The sequence below is a fragment of the Mirounga leonina genome, unplaced genomic scaffold (assembly GCF_011800145.1).
Source record: "Mirounga leonina isolate KUSES-001 unplaced genomic scaffold, KU_Mleo_1.0 Mir_151, whole genome shotgun sequence".
In the NCBI taxonomy this organism is placed as follows: domain Eukaryota; kingdom Metazoa; phylum Chordata; class Mammalia; order Carnivora; family Phocidae; genus Mirounga; species Mirounga leonina.
The window spans coordinates 22,249,520-22,270,406 of NW_023270377.1; the positions used below are offsets into that span (position 1 = coordinate 22,249,520).

Below are 20,887 nucleotides of genomic sequence, written 5' to 3' on the forward strand. Positions count from 1 at the left end.
ATTCATCCCTGTGTGGCCCTGCCCAGAGTCTGTGCCCTGCTTTCTACCAACCACATCACTGGGGGCACTCAAGCCCTCCGGCGTCTGGTTGGATTCAGCCAGAGGGAAGCACCAGCAGGATATGAAAAAGCAGAAAGATATAGAGGGCAGATAAATGACTACTTTAGCTCCCTTCCTGTTCAGCTGTGATTTTGTCAGTGGTCCTGTTTTCTACCTAATTCCGCTCATGTTATGTGGGCCCTCTCCCAAGGCTACAGCTCCACCGTATCCAGTAATGTTCTCCTTCCCTTGCCCCTTCAGGTTTCCCATTGTTGCTAGCCCTTGGGTGCTGTGTTTGTTCCCTTAACACCATTCACATCTCTGTAAACATTCAACCTTCATGTGTCATCTGTTTCCTGCTGGTGATACGGCACGTCAGACAGAATATGCAAAAGAAGACCTTTGACTTACTACTTCTCAACTGCCTGTCTTTACTCTTGCCAAGTCTTTCCCTCTAAGTAAATGGCACTACCAGTTGCTCAAACAAACAAAAAAACCTTAGGCAATAACACACCTGAGAATTACAATACTTCTCCTTCTACCCCCACCCCCACACATCCCTCATCCAGCACATCAGCTTTTTCTTCAACACAAAGTCCTACTATGCCCACCTCTGTCCCTTTTTTACCATTACTACTCTGTGCAGGAAATCAGCCATCATACTGAGCCCAAAGACAGCAGGAGCATCCTTATTGGTCTCCTTGCTTCTACTCTCACCCCACTCCCCATCTATTCCTCTCACAGCAAGTAGAGTGATCAATAAAACCTGGATCAGATCATGCCATGCTCCTGGTAACAGCCACCTGAACAATTACCATCATACTCAGAATAAATTCCAAAGTCTTTACTTTGTTCCAAAGGCTCCATACTGTTTGGCTCCTGTCTGCCTATCTGACCTCATCCTTTACCATTCTTCCTTCTCATGCACTGTGCTTCATGAATATATTCATGTTTCTGCATGGTCAGGGCTTTCTGAGCAAACAGTACTACATCTGGATTAAAGGATGATTGAATAACAATCCAACTGTAAAGACAGAGATCTCTGGAGAGATTTAGGTGCATCTCTCTCTGAGGTATTCATTTACATTTCAGGGGTTGCAAGCCTAGAGGCTTATCTCTTCTCTTCCCGGAGAGGATCTGTTTACATTTCCAACAAAGATTTCTCCCTCTCCCCTCTCCCCATCACCTTTCCTCCTTGGAGGGGCACAAGGGCTCTGACTTTCATAATTTGGGGGTTCCTTTTCATGACACATGACCTCACCATACCTGTGGGGTACACCTGGCTCTCGCAGCTTCCCCCCATGGGGAATGCGGAAATGGCAAATCAACATAAGCTGCTCAGTGAGTAAATAAATGGTCTGATCACTGATCCAGAAACCTCCTGTTTCCTGTCAGGATAAATAAATAAGTAAATATAGTCACAAAAACAACACTATCATATTAGCCTTCCTCTTCTTCTAATAGGCCTAGGATGTTCCTGCCTTTGAACGTCCTGCTTTGTCTACCTTGGATGTTTTCACGTTAGCTAAATACATGTCCTTGTCCTTCTTCCCATGCTGCTTTCAACTCAAACACAACATTTTCAGTGATGTCTGATATCTAATATTCCTGCCTCCTCTCCTGTATTTTCTCCTACAGTAGCAGAAACTTTTATAAAATCCCTTTCCTTTTTCTCTTGGGCACTCAGTCAGACTTGAGGTCAGGTGTGACAACATGACTGAGTTCTGTCCAGTGTGACGTGTGCAATCATGCAATAAATCACCTGTAGGCCTGGCCCTTAAAATATCCCACACAATCCTGTAAGCTCTTTATTTTTATCTGCTTGCAGACTATACACAGAAGTGTTCTGGAAGATGGAAAAACACAAATGGAACTAGCCTGAGTTTCTGAACTACCATAAGGAGAAAAGCCACCAATCAGGACTTTCCAACTAGACATTCCATCAGTGAGAATTAAGCTTCCAATGTGTTAAGCCCCTGAATTCTGGGGCTTAACTGGGCTCCCCACAGGTGTTGGTATCCAGCGAATAGGCCACCCTGTTTTATTTTTTTCATGTCACTCATCATGAACTAAAATCATTTATTTATTTTTTTGAACTAAAATCATTTAAGAATTTGTTTCCTTGTTTATTGTTAGTTTCTTCCCACTAGAATATAATTCCACAAGAGAAACTTGTTTGAAATTTATCTGTCTTGCCCACCAGTCTTATTATCCCCAAAGCCCAAGACAGCTGTGGTAGGATTTGATAAACAGTTGTTAAGTAAAAAAGTAAACAGTTACAGAGTGATCACAACTGAAAATTGGAAAAATCTACCCTCACCAGATACCTCATTTTTGGTTAAATAGCTTGGTCTTCTTCCCAATATTTATTTTCATTTCGATTAGTCATGCCATATAATGTGCACAGTCTTATTTTTCTCAACTCCTTTCCCACAACATGGTTCTAACCCAGTAGCATATTTACCCATTGACTCTGTCATTATCTCTAAACAAGTACATGGAAATAGTTGATGACTCCTGGGGAAGGAGGCAGCTTTACACTGATTCAGTGTTTATTATGTAACTAAAGCCTTGTGCTAAGTGCTTTATTTATTATTACATTTAATCCTCAGTGACTGTCATATCTCTCATTTATATAAACACCACACTAAGTACTTTGCACAGAGTAACTCTTTTAATCTGTACCATATGAAACTGGTAATATATTAAATTCCCATTTATAGTTGGAGAAATTTGTGTAAAGGATTAGCATAATGTCTACACAAATAAGAGATATTACCAATTGTAGATTAATTTGTAGTCTTTTCTATTTCTTCTATTTATATTTTGTTGGCCACTGAGAATTTAAAAAAAAAAAAAATCACCACTTTCCTAGGAAAAGACTCATTGTCATGGTAACAAACACCAGAACTAGTTTTAAACTTGTCCAATCAATTAGTAACAGTTCTATAGCCCTGCTTACAAGTAAACAACCAGAACTGGTTTTAAAACTATCTAATTAATCAATGACAACTAACTTCGGTGAACACTTCTTGAAAAGCCAAATAGCATCAGACTCATGATTTGGAAATTCAGCCTACTGGCCAAAGAGTCACTACAGTGCACATGTTCCTAAAGCTCATATTAACATTCTTCCACCTCGAAAACAGACAAAAAGTAAGTCTTTATAACCAACACAAACCACTCTTCTAAGACTGACCTAACCCACTCCTACTTCTGTAACCAACTTTCCAAAATAAACTCTCCACAAAAACTGGATATAAAATCAGCAATTGGATCTGCTCAATTAGTATAACTCTTTTTCACTGAAGTATATGATAAATTCAGTTTTTATTTATTTATTTTCTTTTGTTTTCAGATATTAACTGGTGGTCTCATCTTTTGACACCACAGAGAGGACTAAGGGTGTTTTAGTTGGCTGGGGCCACCATAACAAAGTACCATAGACTGGTGGCTTAAACAACAAAAATGTATTTTCTCACTGTTTTGGAGGCTAGAATATAAGATCAAGGTATTGCTAGGTTAGTTTCTTTCTGAGGCCTTGCCCGGACTTGTAGAAGGCCATCTTCTCCCTATATCTTCACATGGTCTTACCTCTGTGTGTATCTGTGCTCTAGTCTGCTCTTCTTATAAGACCATCAGTCAGATTGGAATAGGGCCCATCCCAATGACCTCATTTAACCTTAGTTACCTCTTTAAAGACCGCATTTCCCAATACAGTCACATTTTGAAGTACTAGAGTTAGGATTCAACATATAAATTTGAAAGGACACAATTCAGCCCAAACCAAAGGGTCAGAGATATCTTTATTTTAATATTCATAAAATATCTTAGGAGTGCAATAGCTATTGGGACATTAGCTGGCTGCAAGAGTCAAACTGTGAGATTATTTTATAGTATTTATTATATTGTATATAGAATTTACATATATTGCATCAATGCACTTTGAGCTAATATGCAATTTGAAAATGAAAAGTTGAATTTTATGTCATGTTTGAGCATATATCTAAGCAGATGAATATTATGCATGCATATAATATAATGGTTAAGAGCCCAGGGTCTGGAGTGACACTGCTTGGATGTGAATTTGGGCTTTGCCACTTAATATGTCCTTGGAACACTGTGAGCCTCAGTTTTTCATCTGTAAAATAGAAATAATATGAGTATCTACATGATGGTGCCATTGTGAGGACTGAAGTTAATTCATGTAAAATGCTTACATTGCTGCCTGGGACATAGCCAAATGCTCAGTAAATGATAATTATTACATAGTAACAATATGCAGATTACAAATTCTGTGATAGCAGAGGTGACATCTATTATCTTCATCACTTCATAATGTTAACTATAGAGATGAGTTGGCTCATAAATAAAGTTTTATGTACATTTTTTCCTGCCCATAGCACCCTTTTCCTACTCAGCCAACTCATCAGTCCTGCTACACCCTCATGTCACAATACAGAAGCACTGTCTCCTCATAGTAGTATTCCTGTGTATATTTCTAGAAAATAATTAAAGTAAAATACCTAAAAATGTTTAAGAAAAATTACCTAAATAAAACTAACTGAAGTTAAAGAGAATTATATTGTGTAATTGTATTCTATGCATTTTTTAACACATATTTTTTTTTTAAAGATTTTATTTATTGGAGAGAGAGAGTGAGAGAGAGAGCATGAGGGAGGGAGGTTCCTAGGGAGAAGCAGACTCCCTGCTGAGTAGGGAGCCTGATGCAGGACTCGATCCTGGGACTCTGGGATCATGACCTGAGCTGAAGGCAGTCGCTTAACCAACTGAGCCACCCAGGCGTCCATATTTTATGCATTTTTATTTCAAATTTTAGGACCAAGGAAAATTACTATCAAAGAAAACAAAGCAAAATGTGTCCAAAGGTGAGCAGAATTAAAGTTTATACCAGCTGTGAAAAAAATATCCTCTTACTCATTACCAGCTAGATGTAGCTATTTCTATTATAGCTACTACCTTAGTTATCAAGTTTAAAAATTAATGTCCAAGAATTTTATAAAGATCCTTTTTTAATTGAACAAGGTCAAATGTTTAATATAATAATTTATATAACATTCACATTTTCTGCAAATCTTTTTTTTTTTTTTTACCTTTTTCTTCTCCTTTAATAAACACATTGGGTCATATAGAGTTGTCATTTTTTTATATGTTCAAATGGTAAAATTCATTTCGTACACAATTTCATGTGGCTCAATTTAATACATAGTAAAATTATTAATAAATTTTCTAGTTATTTCTAATTCACATCTCCAAATCTCTTTTTAATAACTTCGTGAAACCAAAGAAATTTAACCTTATAGGTTTACAAATTGTTAAAGAAAAACATACTCCATTATTATTACTGAAACAATCTCACTGGCATATAAATTGGAAACAGAATAATCATTAACAACGACCTGGTTTTTGTTATTTCATATAAATAACTAACCATGTCAGTGAAAGATTGATTGCAGCTTTTAAAATGTTTGCTGAATCCATGTGTAATTAAGATGAGTTAAATATGCAAATGAAGTCTAATTAGCTTCATTTATTAATGTTAAGTTTGCCTTGTCTCTACATAATTTCTGCTGTGGATCTTTTTTTTAGTACATAGTATTTTTGATTTCTTTGTTCTAGATTGAATTGCTGAAGAAACAAGCTTTTTTTTCTAGAAGGAGAAAAAGCTTTCACATGGGGTTTTGTCTGAGTGCCATTTAGAAGCAAGGGTTTGAAAAAATGTTCCCAGTAGCATGAAAACTGAGTAAATTTTTATTGTATGTATTTCCAACCACTTTCCTTTAGACTGTATTTAATTATTCCATTTCATCAAAGCAGCAAACCCTCTGGGAATTTCTTTTGATGAAAATGAGCTTTTGTCACAATATGTCCATCACAGTGATTAAGTAGAACAGAGACTGGGTAGAACAGGAGGCATCAAATGAACCAAAGTTGTCTGTAGAAATACCTTTCCCTTGAGAAAATATCTAAATTTTCCTGCATTAACAAAACAAACCTCTGTATGTAAAACCACCAGCCTTGTGTAGTTTTCGTGTGGAAAACATTTAAGTTGGGCGTTTACAGGAAACAGTTATTGCAAACAAGGCAGAGTTGAGACCCGCTGTGTCGGGCAACAATGCAAGGAACAACAAAGTGGAACAAGTATTAAGGACAATGATGAATATGGGATGATGTCCTGAAGACAGAAGACATGACAAGAAAGAGCAAAGGGCAAATGTAGGGAGATTACTGAGCAGAGGCAGTGGAACCACAGTCTGAAAAGAGAAGAACTGAAGTTATATGAAAAGTCAACCTAGCAGGACCTTGGAAGTCAGGGGACATGGAGAAGGGAAGAAAAGTAACAGAGAAGGATGTGAAAGATCTTGCAATGAAGAGAACTACTTCAGAAAACACAAGGTTGAGTGGACTTCTTAGGTGAGGAGATTGTTTCATTGTTAAGAGTGGACTCAGGAATAGACACGGATGAACTGGATAAATTCAAGTGGCAAGAGCCAAAATGGAAGGTCAAGTGGAAAGTTTTACCAGGTCCAGTTGCAGGACACTGCAAAAGGTGTCAAAGCCCAGAGCAAGGGGCAAGAGAAACCAGGAGGAAAGCCAAAAATCAGAGCCAGAAGTAAGCAATCCAGCCAGGATGTTGAAACTAAGGGTGCAGAATAATTAAAAGAGGGCCCTGACCTCGAGAAACCTGATGCAGAGCCAGGGGGAAAGGGTCAGAAGAGTACTTCCATAGTGGTACAACTTTCTTGAGTTCTAGTGACTTCAGGCTGAGATGATCACACTTGCCCTACCTTCTTCTCGCATCCCTTCTTTAATGCTGCACTCCTAAGGATAAAGAAATAAAATGAGTGGGAGAGAAAACACAATAAAAAATATTGAGATTTGAAGCAAATTTAAGAGGTAGGCTGAAAATCCTGTAGGTCCTGGTGTAAGGAGGTTGTATTAGTTTCCTAGAGCTGGCATAACAAAGTACCACATGGGGTGGCTTAAAACAAATTTATTCTGTCACAGCTCTGGAGGCTAGAAGTCTGAGACAAAAGTGTCATCAGTGCTGGCTCCTTCTGAGGCCTCTGAGGAAGAACACATTCTATCTATGCCTGTCTCGCTGTTTATGGTGATGGCTGGAAATCCTTGACATTTCTTGGCTTGCAGATGCAGTGTTCCAACCTCTGCCTCCATGTTCACATGGCATTGCCATCTGTGCTTCTGTCTTATTATAAGGACACCCCTACCCTACTCCAGTATGACCTTATCCTAAACGCTTACATCTGCAAAGACTATTTACAATCCAGTACCATTCACATGTACTGGGGGGTGAGGACTGGAACGTATCTTTTGGGGGGACACAGTTTAACCAACAACAAGTGGTTTGCTATTATTTAAAAGTTAATTGAAGGATTTAATGCAGTATGCAGCTTAGAGTCTTGGTGTGATCCTACTCCTGGGAGGATCCGACTTCTGAAGATGTCTCAGTTGAATTGTGGTTTTCAGTGAGGGGATGGATAAAGGAGACAGTTGGTTACCCTAAATATATACATGTCCTTTAATCATTTAATTTTTATGTAAATAAATGTTTCCATTTATTTTATATTACTTTATATTTTACATTATATTTGAAAACATTTAAGAAAATTTTCCTTATGTAGTAGTTCTCAAAAAGTGTGGTCCCAGGCCCAACATCACCTGAGAAATGGTTGGAAATGCACTTCAGACCCACTGTAACAGAGCTCCTTGGGTGTGCCTAGTCACCTGTTTGTGTGTGTGTGTGTGGTGGGTGTTTTCCCCCAAACCTTCCTAGTGAGTCTGGTGGGAGCACCAGGTGATTCTGCTTAGAGAAACTTGCTATGATTAGGGAAGCAGCTGTTAGGTGAGGGCTGGGATACTTTGACCTAAATAATGTGTCTTGAAGAATTTTATTAACAAAGAGGACCAGTATAACACTGTTACCCTAAGTCATTCATAAAAAATTAGAATATCTTCCCTGTGGTTAGCATTCTTTTAAAAGTCTTGTTTGTTCTGTAAGACTTATTTGAGACATTTCTAGGACCAGGATCTCCTACTGGACTCTTCTATTGGTGGTTTTAAGGCTTCAAGTCTTCAGATCATTCTGCTGCCGATACTCCTCAGTCTCCCACACTTTTGTTTACCACATGCCAGGTGCCCCATGAGTATCATATATTAAATGATGTAATTTATTTATTACAAAAAATATTATCATAAATATTATCATCACCTTTTTAAGAAAGAAGAAACAGAGACACCAAGAGGTTAAGTAAAATGCCCACATTTACACAGCAAGGAGTGTTAAAAATAGATTCAAATCCAATTTGACTGATTGCAAAGCCCATATTCCTCCAACTACATACACTATTTTGTGTAATTTAGAGACCTAAATAGCCACTTAAACTAGTCAGAATTAATTTGCTTTTCTAAATTCTCTTTTCTCATCTAAAGCAAGCACAAAAGGTGTGGTGCCAGGGTTTGGGTTAAAAAAAAAAAGGCAGTATCTTTGCTCTGATCTCCAGCTCCTAGATTTTCTGAGTCTGAAGTCTGACTGCTAAAATAATGTAATTAATAAAAATAAGTAACAAAGACTATGATGTATAAGAGCCCCTACATTGTCTTTCATCTAGTCAATATAAAATGTCTTAGCTGTTTTCTTAATTTTCCCTAAGCATTGTCATTTCAACAAGGATTGCCAGATTCTAGGTATTGCTTGAAATTTACTGAGAATTTAAACACAATGATTAAGTTTTTGCATTACTGCCTCACCTGGAATTCTAACTTTCTAACTTGGTTCATTTAAGAATTGCTATGAGTAAGGGAACATGATAACTGTAGTAAAGTTTAGCATTTTAAACATCTTGAATTCAGAACATAACAAATTATTTAAGCAAAGTGATTTCCCTACCAGATTGTGAGATTATTATTGCCAAGGACAGTGATATATAATTTGGTTAGTATTTATAGCCTTTCTATGGTGCTCTATGTATCATATGTTTAATACAATTTGCTGAATACATTAAAGAAAAAGAAAGCTAAAGAGTGCCTTCTGATAGTGAGGTGGGAAATGAAGAAAAGTTAGTGACTTACTTTTTTCTCCGTAGTTAGAAGAGCTAATTTTGAAATATTTTATGTCATTCTATATTACTTTCTATTTTGCTGAGATTATCTTTGCTTTCAACGGTATGTGTATATTAGGCTTAAAAGAAGCAATGAAAGGGCAGAGATTTGAGGTGCCCTGAAAGATCTAAACACAGACCCCACAGGTCGCACAAAGATGGATGGATCCTCAAGTTCTAACCACTCTTCTCATCGATTGCTGCTGTCTTCCACTATGGTAGAGAAGGCAACTGTGCCAGTATCCCCCCCACTTTATCTCGGCAAATTGAATTGAGTAAGTGAATGTATGGTTTCCGGAAATCCAAAAGATATACCTTATAAGGAAATTACTTTGATAAGGGCATACAGTTACATTTGAAAGTAATTCTATGTACATTGAAGGTACAAATTAATTACATACTTTTTTTAAAGATTTTATTTTTAAGTAATCTCTACACCCAACGTGGAGCTTGAATTTACAACCTGGAGATCAAGAGTTGCATGCTCTACCAACTGAGCCAGCCAGGTACCCCCTAATTACATACTTAATTTTATATAGAATAATCTGTATCTATATATCCATGTATCTATGTATATCATGTCACTACCTCAATCTGTAAAAGCTGTAAGTTTTAATAAATTTCCCAATATTATTTTCTCACATAATTATATTTCTAGTGATACCTCAAATGATCAGATTCGTTCAACTGTTTAAAGAGGGAAAAATGTAAAATGAAAACACTTGCAATTATCAGACCCACAGAGGAGGAGAAATAATTAGCAGAATAATCTTTGATCACTACACTTTTAATGCTTGTCAGACAGTTTTTGGGATGTCTGATTTGATGGAAGTGTTTTGTTTTGTTTTTTTCTCTTCTGGAAATAAGCTTCCCTGTGCCCACTTAGCCGCAGAATCACACAGATGGGTCCTAGCAGACATGCTGGCGGTATTTTGCCTTCCTGCCCCATGCAGACAGAGTCAGAGGGTATATTGGAGCCCATCTAAACAATAAGCTGTCTCTCTTAAATTGAGTTCCCCAGAAAGTGGAGCCTGATGCAAGACCTAATATTCTAATGCTTTATTTGGGAGGTACATACCCAGGGCAGCTAAGATGAGAAAACAGAGTAGTTGAGGGACAGGCAGGATATGAGGCATTACTCTATTGTCTTCTAAGAAAGCACAGCAGGTTATACTCCCTGACATACAAGATTTCTGTGGACCAGATGTAGAAAAAAACGATAAATAATCCATGGGATGGAAGAAGGAATAGGATTCAGTTAAACTTTGCTTCTTGGAAATCAAAGTCCCCTATATTTCTGGGGTGTTACCACTTAGGTAATTTGGCAGCCATGTAATATGCCTGATTCTCACCTTCCAGTGTGGTGTCTGAAAGTGGTCAGTGGAGTCAGTATTCTTGGCACAGGGCTAGTCAGCCTGCCTGCAGGGGGCAGGCACGGGGCCAGGGGAGTGAAGAACTCAGCACTCCCCATACAAGTGACTGAAGAGCTCTGGCTGGTGCAGTCAGCAAACATGTGGAAGATTTATTTCTGAAATAATACCTGTTTCCAAAATTCAGAATAGGGACTTAAATTGTACTTTCACGTTGAGTTCACTTCTTGGATGGATGAGACATCAAACCCAAAATCTGTGGTATAAACTCTTCCCAACACACGTTCAGAGGAAAAAAATAAAGTGTATCTGTAGAAGAATAAAGCAGACATGCAGGTAGAAACAGAGGCAAGAGAGAGAGCTTAATCTCAGGATCCCTGAGGCCTCTTATTCCTGGTTCCAGCCCTTTACAAGGTACAGTTGTATTCTTGCCCTTAGGTACCCAGAGACGTTTGTGACCTGTTGTTCATATTAAATAGTTTTTCTTGGGGCGCCTGGGTGGCTCAGTTGGTTAAGCATCTGCCTTCAGGTCAGGTCATGATCCCGGGTCCTGGGATCCAGCCCCGCATGGGGCTCCCTGCTCAGCGGGGAGTCTGCTTCTCCCTCTCCCTCTGCCTGTTGCTCTGCCTGCTTGTGCACTCTCTCTCTCTCGTTCTCTGCCAAATAAGTAAATAAATAAAATCTTTAAAAAAAATAAGTTTTTCTCTACTTGCTCAAATTTGTTCCTTTGTATATGGAATCTAATGCAATGGATGGTATATCCATACCATCAGATTATAATTCATAAATGAAATATCTTCTTGGCCTCCTTAAAGTTTGTTCTTAGGTTTCTAGTTTCTAGGGATTCTAGATTCCCTCTTCTCTTCCTACACCCCCCTCCAAGGGGCCTTGGTTCATGTCTACAGCTTCTTTGCCGCATACGTATGATGCCTCTGTAACTTATGTCTCCAGCCCAGATCTCTACATTCAACTTGCTATTGATCATGGTACAACTGGATGATCCCATGACACTGACCATATCACAAACTGAACTCATTACCTTGTGCACAAACCTCTCTAACTGATGATCTGACCACTGTTTACTATTGAGTTTGCCCACAAAAGAACAATTAACTTATATCCCACAATCACAGTCCAAGGTATATGCTATTATAAGAACTACAAAAGGCCAAGTAACTTGCTAAGGCATCTTATAATTAACAGACTCAGTATTTGAACACTTGTTTGTCAGAATCTGAAGCCTGTGATCTTTTTATTACGGCAAAGGCTCTTTCTTGAAACATACATGTACACACACACATACAGGAATAGAACTAAGAAAAATGAAACTGAGATATTCTAATTTTTACTTCAGACCATCTTGTTAATGTCATTTTACTTTCAGTCATGTCCTTATTTTAATGATTGATTTTAACTTACAGCTGATCTTTTGGGATGAAAATTGGTATAAAATACTTAACCCCCAGATAGCTTCTTTCTGTTAACCAATATATTGTAGATAATTCTTCAAGATCAGATGTTGTGCCTTCAAGTAGTGCAGACTAATTTTAATATTGGGCTAAACAAACTTTAATCAAGAAGATAAATATGCCTTAAATCATGCAAGGCATTCTAAATTCAAATAGAAGTGAAAATGATTCTTGGATTATGCCTACCATTATTTTCCATTCATTTAAGATTGAATATATATATTTTTGTGTAACTCTGTATTTAAATATATGCTCTTCTATATAAAATACATATTTAAATACACAAAAATGCAAATATAGACATATACTTAACTTATCTTAATAAGTTTTTGATTCCATATAAAGGAATATGACTGAAAGATATTTCCTTTTACTAATCAGTTGCAATCAAGGAAGAAATCTTTACTTAAGAAAATCAACAATTACATACTTTTGAAAAGTCTAAACTCAAGCGGTTCTTGAATTTACAATCTGTTCTTTCTTACTACAGACATCAGAATGCATTTTTCCTTAAGCACAACACATAAAAACATAAAGAGCTATGATGATGTATATCGAGATAAAAATAAATCATTTTCACTTAGTTATCATCATGTTCATATTTCCTTGTCTTGGACTTAATGAGTGGGGCTGCATTTGAAGTTTGCCTCTGTTTTAAGGATGGATGTTTTATTTTTCCCCTGAGGCTGTGCAGTTTCTCTCTGCATATTTCTATATTATTTTGTAAGAAAACATTTTTTACTGAAGTATCTAACATGCATCTATCAAAGTGTTGAAATCACAAGTGTTTAAATGGATGAGTTTATGCCAGGTGAAAACACCTAGGTGAACTTATAGGTCATTACTAGCACCCAGAAGTCTTCCTCATGCCCCTCCCAATCACTGTCTCCCCCTAATGTAATCACTATTTAGATTTTGATCCACACAGATTAGGTTTTTTTCTAGTTTTATAGTTTATATAAATAAAATTATTAATTATATATTCTTGCATGTTTACATTTTTGTTTGCAAGATTCATCTGTGTTGTTTGTACCAGTATTTCATTAATTATATTTTCATTTTTTGTGGTATTCCAATGCATGAAACTAGCTTATTTATTGATTCCACTGTTGATAGACATTTGAAGTTATTCTAGGTAGCAACTATTATAAATAATGTTATTATGAACATTCTTTTTCCAGGTACTCAACACCCTTGTCAACAGTATTTCCCATCTTTTTAATTTTATTCATCGTAATGGTTGCAAGGTACTATCTCATTGTGTTTGTTTATTTTAAGATTTAATTTATTTATTTGAGAGAGAAAGACAGAGAGCACAAGCAGGGGGAGGAACAGAGGGAGAGGGACAGACTCTGCTCTGGGGCTCCATCCCACCACCCTGAACTGAAATCAAGAGTCGGCCGCTTAACCAACTGAGCCACCAGGCGCTGCTCTCATTGCATTTTAAATTGCATTTCCCTGATGACTAATGCTGTTGAATACCTTTTTATATATTTATTAGCTCTTTGAATATCTCCTTTTGTAAATGTCCTGTTCAAATCTCTTATATCCACTTTTTTTTTTAATTGGAAATTGCCTTTTTCTTATCACTTTTAGAAGTACTTTTATTCCCCCCTGTATCCTAGTTTTGTCCCTCTCCTCCAACACATTCTCCCATTCTGGTTGCTTTTTTCTTCTTAATGGTGTTTTTAATGAATATATATATATTTTTTTATTTTTGTAATCTCCTATTTATCAATCTTTTCTTTTAGTAGCAATACATTTTGTGGCCTGTTTAATAAATCCTCACCTACCTAAAGGTCAAAAATGATTAGAATATGCTTTTTTTTAACCTTCTAGAAATTTTATTTTTTAGCCTAAGGTTTATCTGGAATTAATTTATGTGCATTTTGTATGTTTAGAGTTTTGTATAAATTTTATTGTATAAGTAATTCATGTATATTATATAATAATTTATTGTATTCTATAATCTTATTTTCAAAATAGATATAAAATTGATCCTGCAGGGCGCCTGGGTGGCTCAGTTGGTTAAGCGACTTCCTTCAGCTCAGGTCATGATCCTGGAGTCCCAGGATCGAGTCCCGCATCGGGCTCCCTGCTCGGCAGGGAGTCTGCTTCTCCCTCTGACCCTCCTCCCTCTCATGCTCTCTGTCTCTCATTCTCTCTCTCTCAAATAAATAAAATCTTAAGAAAAAAAAAAATTGATCCTGCACCATTTGTAAAAATTCCATTTCTCCCTGTTTTTCCATGTCACTATTTTTCCAGAGATATAATCAACAAACAGAAATTGTATGTATTTAAGGTGTACAATGTGATGATTTGATATACATGTACATTATGAAATGATTATCACAATCAAGCCACTGAACATATCTATCACCTCACTAGTTACCTTTTTTGGGGGGTGAGGGTAATAATATTAAGATCTACTCTCTTGGCAAACTTCAAGTTTCAATACAGCATAACTAACTATAGTCACCATGCTGTATGTTAGATCCCCAGAACTTCATCGTACAATTGAAAGTTTGCACCCTTTGACCTTTTGAATTTCATATGAATTTAAGAATCAGCTTGTCTTTCTATAAAAGAAAGTGATTTTTTTTTATGGTTATTTCACTGAGTCTATAAACCAATTTGGGAAGAAATGACATGATACTGAATTCTTCCAGTGTATATATGTGAAATATCCCTGTAGATATTTAGGTCCTTTAAAATTTCCCCCAGTAATATTTTGTAGTCTTTAGTGTACAGTAATTCCACATGCTTTGTTAAATGAATTGCTAGGCATTTAGGGATTTTTAAAATTCTACTTTAAGTAATATCTCACTTTAAATTTAATTTTCTAATAGCTTGTTGCAAGTATATAGGACTACTATTTGTTTTTGCTATTGGCTACTTTCTTCAGCAACTTTTCTAAAAAGGATAAAGGGCTAGGATTTATCATTAAAATTTTTACCTTAATGAAAAAAAGCTAAGAATGCCCTAATATGTTTCTGTTCGTAGTCACACATATGCTGAGTGGTTATACATACATGACTATATTAGAAATGCAAATATTAAAATGGTATGGGAACTAAATCCAAATTTGGTTATCACTAAAAATTGGGTTCCCCCAAGTGGAAAAATGCATTACATTTTGCATTTGCATTCAACAATGCAACATAATGCATTGTTGAAATGCCTTACATTTGAATTTTTTAAAATTTTAAGGAAAATCCTAGGCTTCCTAATTAAAATACATTTTATTCTATTTTTTCCAAGAATGACAGTTTTTACAACATCACCTTGGATTCAACTTTTAAATACCTTAGATATCTATCTTCAAATACCTTTATTTCAGTCACCTAAATTTCCATCTCCATCACCTAAATTTCCATTTCCAACACCTACATTTCTATCATCAAACACCTATATTATTAAATTTGTAGCAATTTAATTCAACAGCAGATTTCACTAAACAGATTCCCTACTGTGATATCTCCCTTTAGTGCCAGTCTTAGATGGTAACTGAAGGAAAAATTCCTGACATATCATATTTTGAGGCAGATTTGTATGCGAGGGGAGTGGAATTGTTGTGGGTGTAGGTGTGGTGTGATGTGGTATCTTTAACAAGAACACATCTTCCAACAGTTTTCTTTAATAGAATTTGAGACTTTGAGACAATGGAATGTATTTTGAGCATTAGAAAGACAGACTAGAAATAGTGACAACTTTCCTCATATCCTTTATTAGATATTTCTATTTTCTTTTTGTATAAGACTAAAATTTTGCTTTTCTTTACTTTGCTATAATTTATCTGTTAGATTATCTTAAGGGACATTTGCTTCTCTCAAATAAAAGGTACAAATTTTGTGCTTGCCATTTTAAGGATGGGTGACAACTGGAAAATTGGAAATGTTAAGTCATGTATTGATCTTTAGAAAAGTACAGCAAAGATAAAAAGCAACTTTTCCTATATAATGCTTTTCTAAAAACTGATTTTGTGACTTTTGTGGTTAAAAGGTTGTTTCTTCTTCTTCCTTTTTTTTTTTTTTTTTTAGCTTCTTTAGGTCTAAGCTTAGATTGTTTATTTGAGATTTTTCTTGTTTCTTGAGGTAGGCCTGTATTGCTATAACCTTCCCAAAGATTTTGTACCACTGTTTTTATTTTCATATGTCTCCATCCTTTTGATTTCTTGTTTGACCCATGCATCATTTAGTAGAATGTTATTTAGCCTCCATGTATGTGTGTTCTTTCCAGACTTTCCCTTGTGATTGATTTCTAGTTTCATACTGTTGTGGCTGAGAAAGATGCATGATATCATCTCAATCTTTTTGAATTTATTGAGACTTGTTTTGTGGCCTAACGTGATCTATTCTGGAGAGCATTCCATGTGTACTAGGGAAAAAAAAAAGTGTATTCCACAGTTTTTGGATGGAATGTTCTGATTTTATCCATTAGGTTCATCTGGTCCAATGTGTCATTCAAAGCCACTATTTCCTTATGGAATTTTGTTTCAATGATCTATCCATTGATGTAAGTGGGGTATTAAAACCCCGCTATCATTATTGTATTCCTGTCATTTTTTCCCTTTAGGTCTGTTAATAGTTGCTTTATTTACTTAGGTGCTCCCATGTTGGGTGTTTAGATCGTTACAATTGGTATATCTTCTTGTTGGGTTGTTCCCTTTATCATTATGTAGTGTTCTTCTTTGTCTCTTGTAGTCTCTGTTTTAAAGTCAACTTTGTCTGATATAAGTATTGCTATTTCAGCTTTATTTTTTTATTTTTTATTTTTTTTAGTTCCATTTGCATGGTAAATCTTTTACCATCCCTTCACTTTCAATCTGCATGTATCTTTAGGTCTGAAGTGAGTCTCTGGTAAGCTGCATATAGATGGGTCTTGCTTTCTTATTCATTCGGTCACCCTATGTCTTTTGATTGGGGCATTTAGTCCATTTACATTCAAAGTGATTACTGATAGGTATATATTTACTGCCATTTTGTTACTTGTTTTATGGCTGTTTTTGTGTTCTTTTCTGTTCCCTTCTTCTCTTGGTCTGTTCCCCTGTGGTTTGATGCCCTTCTTTAGTGATGTGTTTGGATTCCTTTCTCTTAATTTTTTATGTATCTATTATAGGTTTTTGATTTGTGGTTACCTTAAGGTACACATATAACATGCATATAGCAGTCTATATTAAGTTGATGTCTGCTTAAGTTTGAACCAATTCTAAAAAAAGACTCAGAACCAGTAAAAGGAAGGAAACAATAAAAAGCAGAAATAAATTAGAGAATAAAACAAATATACAAACAAAAAAAATACAACACAACAATGAAAACAGGAGCTGATTCTTTGAAAAAAATCAATAAAATTGATAAACCTGTTGTCAGATTCACTAAGAAAAGAAGAGAGGGCCCAAATAAAATCAGAAATGATGGAGGAGAAATAAGAACTGAGACCAGAGAAATACAAAGGATTATAAGAAAATATAAAAATTATATGCCATCAAGTTGGACAACTTAGAAGAAATGGATAAATTTCTAGAAATATATAACCTTTCAAAACTGAAAGGAAGAAATAGAAAATTTGAACAGACCAATTACTAGCAACAAAATTAAATCAGTAATCAAAAAAAACCCAACAAACAAAAATCCAGGACCAGATGGTATCATAGGTGAATTCTACCAAACATTTAAAGAAGAGTTAATACCTATTCTTCTTAAACTATTCAAAAAAACAAAACAAAAACAAAAAACAAAAGGAAAAAGAAAGCTTCCAAATTCATTCTATGAAGTCAGAATTACCCTGATCCCAAAACCAAAGACACTACAAAAAAAGAAAACTACAAGCGAATATTTCTGATGAACACAGATGCAAAAATCCTCAACAAAATATTAGCAAACTGAATCCAACAGTACATTAAAAAAAAAAAAATTCATCACAATCAGGTGGGATTTATTCCAGGGATGCAGGGGTGGTTCAATATTTGTAAATCAATCAATGTGATAAAGGATAAAAAATCATATGATCATCTCAATAGATGAAGAAAGAGCATTTGACAAAGTGCAACATCCATTCATTATAAAAACTCTCAACAAAATAGGTCTAGAGGAAATACACCTCAACATCATAAAGGCAATATATGAAAAACTCACAGCTAACCTCATCCTCAATGGTGAAAAACAGAGTTTTCCCCCTAAGGTCAGAAACAAGACAAGGATGTCCACTCTCACCACTTTTATTTCAACATACTACTGGAAATCCTGGCCATAGCAATCAGATGAGAAAAAGTAATAAAAACCATCCAAATTGGTAAGGAAGTAGTAAAACCTTCACTGTTCACAGATGATGTGAAACTACATAGACAAAATCCTAAAAGACTACTAGACCTGATAAATGAATTCAGTAAAGTTGCAAGATATAAAAATTAATATACAGAAATCTGTTGCATTTCTATACACTAATAATGAAGTAGCAGAATGAGAAATTAAGGAAACAACTTCATTTACAATTGCACTAAAAATAATAAAGTACCTATGAATAAATTAACGAAGAAGGTGAAAAACTTAGAGTCAGAAAACTATAAAATACTGATGAAAAAAATTGAAGAAGCCACAAACAAATGGAAAGGTAGTCCATATGGACTGGATGAAACAATGTGGTTATAACGACCATACTACCCAAATCAATCTACAGATTTAATGCAATCCCTATCAAAATACCAACATCATTTTTCACAGAAATAGAACAAATAATCCTAAAATGTGTATGAAACCACAAAAGACCCTGAATAACCAAAGCAATCTTGAGAAAGAAGAACAAAGATGGAGGTATCACAACCCCAGACTTCAAGATATACTACAATGCTGTGGTAACCAGAACAGTATGGTACCAGCATAAAATAGACACACTGATCAATAGAACAGAATAGAAAGCCAGAAATAAACCCACAATTATGTGGTCAATTAATTTATAAAAAAGGAGGCAAGACTATACAATGGGGTAAAGATAGTCTTTTCAATGAATGGTGATAGGAAACTGCCTGGCTACATGTAAAAGAATGAACCTGGATCATTTTCTTATACCATATAGTAAAATGAACTCAAAATGGATTAAAGACCTAAATGTAAGACCCGAAATCATAAAACTTCTAGAAGAAATCATAGGTAGTAATTTCTTTGACTTTGGCCATAGAAACATTCTTCTAGATGTATCTCCACAGGCAAGGGAAACAAAAGTAAAATTAAACTATTGGGACTACACCAAAATAAAAAGCTTTTGCACAATGAAGGAAATCATCAACAAAACAAAAAGACAATTTACTGAATGGGAGAAGACAAGCAAATGATATATCACCAATAAGGGGTTAATAACCAAAATATATAAAGAACTTATACAATTCAACACTGAAAAACACATAACCTGATTAACATAGGCAGAGGACCTGAAAAGATATTTTCCCACAGAAGACATGTATAGATGGCCAATAGACACATGAAAGATGCTTGATATCACTCATCATCAGGGAAATGCAAATTAAAACCACAATGAGATGTTACTTCATATCTATCAGAATGGCTAAATTAAAAGTCAAGAAATAACAACTGTTGGCAAGGATATGGAGTAAAAGGAATATTTATGCATTGTTGATAGGAATGAAAATTGGTGCAGCCACCCTGGAAAAGAGTATGAGGTTCCTCAACAAGTTAAAAATAGAATTACCATATGATCCAGTATTTACCCTCCACCCAAAATGAAAACACTAATTTGATATGCACCCCTATTTTTATTGCAGCATTATTTATAATAGCAAGATATGGAAGCTTCCCAAGTGTCCATCTATAGATGAAGGGATAAAGAAGAGGTATACATACACAGTGGAATATTAACTAGCCATAAAAAAGAATGAGCTCTATTTGTGACAACATGGATGGATTTATGATTATGCTATATGAAATAAGTCAGAGAAATATCATATGATTTCACTTACATGTGGAATTCAAGAAAAAAACAAATGAACAAATAAAAAAGGAGATAAACGGATTTTTATTTTTTTTATTTTTATTTGTTTTTAAAGATTTTATTTATTTATTTGACAGAGAGAGAGACAGCGAGAGAGGGAACACAAGTAGGGGGAGTGGAAGAGGGAGAAGCAGGTTTCCCGTGGAGCAGGGAGCCCAATGCGGGGCTCGATCCCAGGACCCTCGGATCATGACCAGAGCCGAAGGCAGACGCTTAACGACTGAGTCACCCCAAGAAACAGATTTTTAAATACAGAAGACAAACTGATAGTTGCCAGAGAGGAGGTGGGTGTGGTGGGGGGGAATGGGTGAAATAGAGGGGATTAAGAAAGAAAAAGTTATTTCTCAAAAAAAAAAAAAGTTTACACATATTTAGGATGAATTAAGTTTCAAACCAAAGGGAAAAAATGTTAATTTTTAAAACCTAAAAGATTTCAAAATTAGTTATAATTTTTGAGTATAGGAGATAAATTTCTAACTAAATGATGGTGCTTCTGCCTTAAAAATAAGGCAGAAATAAAATGTTATGGTGAGCTAAGGCAATAGCTGCATTTTTCAGCCTAGATCCTGAATTCAATGAGCAAAGTCATCCATAGCAAAGATGGGAGTTAAAAATCAGAAAAAAAAAAAAAAATCCCAATAGGAACGTTAACTGCACTCAAAATCCAATGTCATTAAGCATTTTTACAATCACCAGCTTATTAAATAGAGATTCCCAGGGAGAACATTCTGTCTTTGCTCTGGTTGATACAGAGTATCTAGGTTATCCTGTCTTGTGCATTTGCCTGTTGTCTGTCTCATGTTGACCATTGGAGAGCCTACATCCTGAGAATTTTAATAAAACCTGAGATTTCTTAGGAAAACCAAAT

At 35.6% G+C, this 20,887-nt stretch overlaps 1 protein-coding gene across 1 annotated transcript in view; it reads right to left on the reverse strand.

Annotated features, from left to right (window-relative positions):
- SPAG16 (sperm associated antigen 16) overlaps positions 1 to 20,887 on the reverse strand; it is a 944,389-nt gene that overhangs the window by 293,996 nt on the left and 629,506 nt on the right. The window lies entirely within an intron of this gene.